Consider the following 9,096-nt stretch of genomic DNA (forward strand, 5'->3'; position numbering starts at 1 on the left):
TGTGTTGTCACCTGTAATCTTTAGATCATTACATTCAAGACTTAACTATTCTTACAGCATTTTCCTATTTATAGTCCATTGTTTTGCCATTCCACTCTATCATGTAATAAGCCTAATTTAGAAAACTGGATAGTGAAACTCAAGTGTTTGCCTCCTGGGGTTATCATTGCAGTACTTAGCTCTTATTAAGTTTACATGCACTGTTTACTTTTACTTCAAGGCGTTAGTCTGGCAATTAAATCTACCTAAGGAATTTCTGGCAGATCATAGCAAATTATATACAGACAAAATCTTTACTATATTAATATATATCCCTTAGTTTAGCCTTTGCGTTAGGACCATACTTAATGTGTGTGCTCTTTTGTTGGCCAAGAATAGAGATTTGCTTTGTCTATTTCAAATAAAAGAGGTCCTCCCAGTGTAAATGCTTGGAGTAGAAATAAGAGAGAAAGGAATCTCACAAAATTATTCTACTAGGAATCTCAGACACTGGAAAATGACCCCAGTGAAGCTTCAGGAATCACATCGGTGGGGATTTACGACCCTTCAGGCTAATGCTTCACTATCAACATGATCTTACTTCTCTCTTCTTCCATTTACACTTTCCTTCCTTCTTTCTTTCCCATTACAAAATTGACTTCCTGACCCTCTTCTCTATCACTGGGGTGACCACACAATTTAAGATCAAAACCAGGACAGTTTTCAGAATAAAAAAAATGCTAGTAATAATTTTGCTAGGACCACAAGTATAAACTTGTATTGTTGTAGAAACACAGGAAATTCAGTAACTGTTATCTACGTCATAGTTTATGCCGAACTATAGTTTCTGCATCCTTGAAATTTCAGCTTAATCGGTACAGCAAAAATCCCTGGGGCTTCTGAGTGGCCAGTCTCCACTCACTGCCTCCAGGCCAGTAACAAGGCCAGTCTCAGAACAATATGAGCAGAAATACACCAAACCTGCCAAGGTAGGAAATACCTTATTCACAGAGAAAATTAGAGAACCATGCTTTAGCAGGTTCCCAGCAGGACCTGGGAAAACACTCATGAGAGTGAATCTTGTTGAACTAGGGAAGCAGAATACAAGGCTAGTGGGCATCCTGGGAAGGACACCTAGAGCCAACTGTACTACGTAAGAGGGATGATTCCTTAAATCAAGGACACGACGGCAGCCTACATTAATTAAGGGGAGATGCTAGACTGCCTTGGCAGAGTACTAAAGATTGGATTGTTAAAAAAAAAAAAAAAGGACTGGAATGCAAGAATGGGGTTACTACTCAAAACCAGAGAAATCACTATCTGAATATGTTTTCTCGATACTACTTTCACTTGGAGGAAAAATCAATGTTTAACATCAACAGCCACCAGGAAAACACAAATTAAACTACAATGAGAGTTTGTTCTCCAAAATTACACGCATTCAAATACTGTGTGTGCACATGGGTGAATGTATGTACATGCGAGAGGTGCATTAAACACAAAGAACAACTGGGAAACTATTCCAGATTGAAGTAAGCTATTATTCTTACATCCTAGTATGTTTTCTTGAGTGGAAAATAGACAGTAAAACTGCTGTTCCTTCAGGAATTAGAAATAACACTGCATATGCTCTTAGGAATGAATGTCCCATCATGTTTCATCAATGCAGAAATATCTTTGAGATCCAATGCCCTAGAATCTCTGTGTCCCATAACTTTGTCCCACATCTGCAGGGCCAAGTAGCCATGGCTGAAGTCTCTACCACTGCTGAGACTTCTCACTTCAGAGTCAAAGAACTGCTGGGAAAGTCAGAAAACTAGACTGACTAACCCCACTTAGAAGTTATGCTATCTAAATGAGACAGCCTGGGGCCTGGTACCCTTTGTTGAAATGCTTGACCTGGGCAAACATCTTGAGCAACAGAATACAAAGCAACTATAAGGGACTAAAAATAACTGGGTACACAGAGCAGTTGCTGCAAATTATAAACAAGATACAAAAAGACCAGAAACCCAACTGCAACTTCTGAGGTGTTGGGAGCAAAAGCAGGGCACTGCGCATGATCCCTGCACAGGGCACCACCAAGGAGGCGGGATTACCACCTAAGCCATCAGCCTGGCCCCATCCAGGGATCTGCCCCTACCTTCACCCCATTTATGGGACCACCTCTCCCGGACTTAGGGAGCCAGCAAGGGAACCTGTTACTTGTTTTTGCTTCCTCGTACTGCAGCACAAGTTCCAATAAAACTTGGCCTGAATTTCTCCTCTGATATCTTATTAATTAAGAAGTGCAAGAAACCTGACCAGTAACAAACTCTAAACTTAGCCTTGATTCGTTTGAATGCTTACCATTTATCTGTATCCCAAACCTTTTCTGTCTTTTCAGTTCAATTTTCTCACCCTTCAGTTTCTTTTTGACCTTTTATTTACTCATATTAAAATACCTGGCAAATTAATTTCAACTTTTCTCTCCTCTCCTCCATCAACAGATTCTTAATTTTCTCTCATATTCTTCTTTTCTCCAGTTTCAGAGGATATGTCTCTTCTGGCTAAAACTCTTATCCCTGCCAAATAATTATCTTCATTAAAGGTCACTTTTAAGGGGAAAGTATTTAAAGAATAGGAGATGGCATGAACCAAGAGGCGTAAACAGGAAATTGCAATATTGGTTCAAGAATGAGCTCCAACTATTTCTTGAGGAATTTTGTCATCATTTGAGAGTCAACAGAGATGGTGCAAAAGATTCAGGATAGAATAATGTTGAGCTGTGTGGTGGGCTGGGTGAGTTGGTTTTGGGGCTAGAGCTCTGGCAGTTAAGTGATTTAAGAGTATGAATTTCAACTGGATTACCATAGTTGTAATCTGACTGCTACCTCCTAGCAGTCTGACTAGGACAAATCACTTACCTTCTCCATGTCTCTATTTGCTCTTGTGTAAAATAGGAATTACAATAATGCCTACCTTTTAAAATTATGGATTCTCATGAAGATTAAATAAGCTGTGATCCTGGGGATTTGAGAGTGAATGAAAACCCACTGCTAATTTTAGAGAAGAATATCCATGGGGCTTGCCTTGAATTTGGAGTTAGTACACAGTGTTCTTGAAATCTGGAATTATTTTACTGTGGCTGGTATGTAGATTAGGGAATGTGTTGGAAAATGTGATAAGATCACGAAGATTATTGATTCTATCACTTGGGGGAAGCAATTTATTGTAAAGAAAGGAGTTCAAAATTTCTGATTGCACTTTGGAAGAACCCTATAATATTTGTAGCGAGGAATATAGACACGAGTTAGAAGAACTGAGAGTAAGGAAGAAACATCGTAAGACTACTGCACAATCCTAGACTGACTGACAATTAAGAATTTCAAAAATACTTTGATATTCACCATGAGGAGTATGAGTGTTAACAAAACTCCAACTCTTAACTTTTGTTCTTATTTTTATCAGGACTGAAATAATGAAGAGTGTACCAATAGTTTCTTTTTTTCCCAAATGCAGTAAATGTTAATTTTAATAAAGAAAACTATTATCCTCATCCTGTCTTCTCCAGAACTTTGTCCTACAAATTGCCCCCTTTCTCCTTTGCACCCATGCTGGGCTCATTTCCCCAGCTCACTCACTGAACTCAAAAGAATGCTGTCTCAACTGCTTAGGATAAAAAGTGTTTGAAACAAGTCCCTATTCACACTCCTACCACCACCTTCTGATTAAAACTGCCTTCTCTTTCAAAGCTGTTCCACCATCCACATTTCCTCCATCATCTGCACTCAAAGGTTCATGTCCTTGCTTCCTATAGCATCCAACTGTCCTTTCAATTCACCTTCACAGTGTCTGGAATACATTTCCTCTTTTCCTTTTTCAATGCTACTATTCTAGTTTAGACCCTGTATACTCTGAAGGCCTTTAACTGATCTCTCCTCCAGTTTCATTTTATTAGACATCAGCAAAAAAAAAAAAAGCAGTCACTAATAAATCAATGTTTATTATCTGCAAAATCTTATCTTTTGCATTCACTGACTATATATACATTATGATCTATGTATAAGTCATTCTCTTAGTGTGGGCAGTATCTGATCAGCAGTTAAAATCTTTTGAAGACCAGAAAGAAATAAAAATTTTTAAAAACCTCTACTTTTTCTTTTGTCAGAAGTTATGAACCTAATAAAACAAAAATGTTTTTAAAACCATAAAACATCAATATTGAAATGGTTTCAGCATTTCTTTTTTCCTTTTAACCCAGAGTTTATTGTTAATGCTTTTGTAGTTTTTCATTCCCTGACTTACAGGATCTGATTTCTTCCCATAGACCTTCCAATTTTGCTCCAACTTAATCTCACTACTGAAATACTATTATTTATAATTTTCTCTACCCACAGAAGTGGACTTTTTTATTATCACCTTGTGAAGGAAAAATACTGCAAACCATATCAGTAAACAAAGAACGCTGAAGCCATCAAGTCATCAACAGCTGCCGCCACCCCTCAGGGAAGACAAGCCTGCAGCCCAGCCTCTGCAGCCACTCACAGTGGTGCACTCTAAGGGGACTCAGAATAAGAAAGGACAGGATACTGGCCCTAGATAGCTAGGTGCTTGTCAAAGGAATGAATTCAATGAGCCCAAATGTTTGCTTCCTCCCATACATAATTCTTTAACTTGAGATGCCTCGTTTTCTTTAGATAAAAATAACCTTTTATTGTTCCAACTATCTGGTCTTTGTTGGAAAGCTCCTATATACCCTAGCTCCTCCCCTACCTCTTCCGAGCAGTCCCTCAGAGAAATCGATAGGCTGTCATCCCGGCTTGAGTCCTCCCTCCAAATAAAACATAACTCTTAACGTTTAGCCTGCACATTTATTTCAGTCGACAACCTGAAACTGAATAACTTGGATAATTTGCCCCATTTAGGCTAGGAGAAAATATAAAAGGAAACAATCACTTGAGATAGAACTCTTGCTTCTAAAACCCAGGTTTTAATAATCCCAGACCTCTGGCCATAATATAACCAAAAAATATGAATTAAACAGAATATAAATTTAAGAAACATCAGATAAAACATGTTAAGTTCCATTTATCCACATTGTACTGAATGTACATACAAAGTTTCCGGAGCAGGGACAGATTTAATAATTCCTTTTAATAACCATACTGATTTCCTATACTCTTCAATTTTCAATCCTCACCTGGGTAATCAGTAAGAGCCAGGTTGATGACAGCTTATCAGACTGATGAGAGCCTACATATACCAGGGTTAGTACTATAGGTGAGAAACCTCAAAATATGAATCTGGGGACCTACAGTACAACTGTATGAAGCCCTCCTCTCTTCCAGAGAAAGGAAGATAAATCTTATCTCCTTAATTTAAATAAATTCTCCTTGGGAAAGATCCTGGGTTCTTCCTCTTTGGAATGTAAATACTTGTCTTTAGGAGGAAGATAAGACTTGTGTGTGTGTGTGTGTGTCAATTTACAACCTAGCATGCCTCCATGGTCCCAGGTCTCACCCTGTCTCCCTGCCCCCACCCCCAACTGGGCAGAGTGGAGATGTAAACAATCGTGTTATAGATTGAACTGTGTCTCTCCAAAATACTTATATTGAAGCTCTAATTTTCTTTGACTGTATTTAGAGATAGGGCCTTTTCAGAGGTAATTAAGGTTAAGTGAAGTCACAAGAGTGAGTCCCTTATCTAATGGCACTGGTGTCCTTATAAGACGAAGAGACACCTGGGATGTGTATGCAGAGGAAGGGACAGCAAGAAGGTGGCAGTTTCCAAAACAAGGAGAGACCTCAGGAGAAACCAAACCTGCTGTCACCTTGATCTTGGATTGCCAGGCTCTCTGTAACTGAGAAAATCAGTTTCGTTGTTTAAGCCACCCGGTCTGCGGCATTTTGTTGTGGCAGTCCAAGCACACTAATGTACTCTGGATGGTTTCTCACTATCTATTCAGCCACTATTTAATTTTGAAGGATTCTCTTTCAGCCCAGGTCCCCAGTTTCAGTAAAATTTTCTCAGAAAGCTCAAACTGTGCAGAAAAAAAAATTTTATCTACAGTCCCAAACTATCCTTTAAAGAAATTTTCAAAATTGTAACTGCTGAAGAAGCCAATATCCAAACACAAATGTTTCAAGTGAAATTCTTTGTAATCCCAAACTATCCATACATCATCTCCTCCTGAAAGAAAAGGGTTGTGCCTCCACCTATTTTCCCATTTGCTGAGGTTACTAATAGTACAACCATGAACTGACTTCATAAAAAAAGGGAAAAAAAAAAGATTTAGTGCTAAGTGTACATCTCTTGAAATTACTGTATTTGTTTTTTTTAATTGAATGAAAGATTCTTTAAATTCTATAGTGCTTTACAATTTTCAAGTTTCACAATGGTTTCATATAATCCCATCATATTTATAGTTTTTAATTATATAACATGAAGCTAATATAATTTTGACATGAATTATTTAAGGTAAATTTCATTATTACTTTATAAAAATGAAAACAAGAATCTTTCATTAATGTTTTATTTTTTAGAGATTGATTGTTAAATAATCATTTTATGCATATAAAAAAATCTAGAGGAATTATTTCAAATATACTCCAAATATTTAAACACTGCATAAATATCAAGCTTCAATGAACATATTTTAATAAACAAATGAACATTTCACATATACTAAAACACTTAAATAATAATGTTAAACTATCAAAGCTATGCTAGATCTTCCAAAAGAGCTAATAGATTATTTTGGATTGTCTAATTTTAATTCAAAACTGTACCTGGGTGCAATGATTTCATAAAAACCTCAACAATGACACCTTTCAACATTGAGTAGTTTTTTCAATTTTACACTAATCCTTGCAAAGGTATTATCTCAGGGCAACAATGGATATACTCACTGGTATAACCTGACAATGGTAATCTATCAATTTATCAAATATGCCAAACTAACTTTTTAAAACATCAAACTTTTGTCCCAATTTCATATTTTCCTAATTTTATAGTTGCATGTAATAAAAAATTTCAATTTCATTAAGTATAAGACTATAAAAAATAAACTTTCCCCAACATTAAAGGTAATTTTGATGAAAAGAATAGGCTTTAATATTAGTATCTTCTAACAGTAACTGATTTAGTTGTAACCAACGTGCTAAAGCTTAGAAACTTATGGTAATTCCCTAAGAATTATACCAGTATCTTATTCATTTCCATTATGTTATTTAATCATTATTCTCCACAGAAATTGTTATAAAAAGTTATGTCTAATTGACAACAGAAAAGTATTAAAATGTAGTAATGCTTTACCTCAATGATCCTTGATGACTTCATATGAACTATGCAATTAACATTGTTGATATTTTAAGATGATCTTTTAAATTACACTTTAAAAAGAGGAACTAAGATTAATCATAAAATTTTCATTCTGCTACCTAAAACTATTTTCTCCTACAAAATGTCTGCCCCCACCATGGTGAGAAAAAAAACAACTAAAAAAATAAACAAACCTCCTTAAAAGCAACCTTTATAATCCAATAGTCAAATAGTTCTCTTCACTTAAAGGAGACAGCATGAGACCTGTACATTAACTATTTTGCCCTGATACAGGACTTGCTTCTACCAAAACAGAATCCCAGAAAGGAATACTAGCTCTCCCGGCCCATTCTACCTTGCTAACAATTTAGAGGACTAAAATGAAGACTCTAATAGTAGTTGTGACAGGTAGGAAATGGGAAGGCTCTCAGCCTCAAACTAAATAGTGATTACATTAAAAAACTGACACTGTCAAATCAGGCAGAGATTAAACTGAAGTGCAAAAGAACATGGTCTTGACACAACATTGTAAACTGACTATACTTCAATAAAAATATATATGTATATACAAAAAAAAAAAGAACTTGGTCTATAATAGGTACTTTCAATCTTCTACGAAAAAATCAAATAATCTACCTTATTATCTACCAAAGACATTGGTTAAAAAAAGTCTCAGTAACTACAATGCATATCACCTTCTCTTCTGTAACTAAAATGGCTATCAAATATATTAATCCTATTTACTAGGAAATTATTTTTTAAAGCTTATTCTCTTTCTTTAATATTTAAGTAGAATACATTTGGGAAATCTGCATGAAATGTTCTCAACAAATTGGTTCTTTGTTTTTAGCAGGGTCTATGTTATATAGTTTTACTCATCCTTTCAAATACATGAAAAGACATGATCCCCTCCCAAATACAAAAACAAATCTGGTCTTACATTATATTAAATAATGATCTCAACCATTTAATATAAAAGGTACATTTTAGATTTCTGTTAACATAGCAAAATAGGATTAAATGACTAAGATCTGTCTTTTGTGGGGTGTCATTTGCCCTTACATCCTTCTTCTACCAATAAAGTTTTATCCGCTCTAATCCCTTCAAGATTCAAGTTCAGTACTACAAAGGCAGAGATTCTCTAGTTTTCATCATAGATTTTCCTTTTAACAAGGTTTTCAAGATGCTTTAAACAATTAGTTTCACAACTATTATCTCAAATATATGTTTAAAATTCATAGTACAGCTCATATTCAATAAGGCCATGGCTTGTACATTTTTCTGGATCACAGCCTGTTTAATATTTTAATGAGAACGCTCTCCAGAAAAACAAATTATTCTCCAGAGTTTTGCAATTAATTCAGGGGTTTCAAGGTCCCACTGACATCTGTTTAGGATAAAAATCCTTGCCATACAGGGATGAAATCAATAGGTTTAGATTGTAGGTTTAGATTTCAAAGGTTTAATATTTTTTAAAAATAGAGAAATCTATTTTAGATGTTGAACACATTTTTTATGATTGATTAGGCAAAATTAAAATATTCAGAGAGGAGGGAGTTTTTAGTCTTAACTAATCTTATAAGAACTTTTCAAACTCATTTTAGATTTATATATGTTGCAACCAATGTGCAGACAGAAATACTGACATAAAGAGATATATGTTTATATCCAATACTAGCCAGTAATGATATGATACATTAACTGGAAAATTAATATTCATACTTGAGGGTAGAGTTTATCAGGATCTATCAGTAAGGAAAAACACTCACACACAAAAATAGCAGTATTCTCTAGTAGATTTATAGCAAACAGATC

The sequence above is a fragment of the Vicugna pacos genome, chromosome 1, assembly GCF_048564905.1.
Source record: "Vicugna pacos chromosome 1, VicPac4, whole genome shotgun sequence".
NCBI classification, from domain to species: domain Eukaryota; kingdom Metazoa; phylum Chordata; class Mammalia; order Artiodactyla; family Camelidae; genus Vicugna; species Vicugna pacos.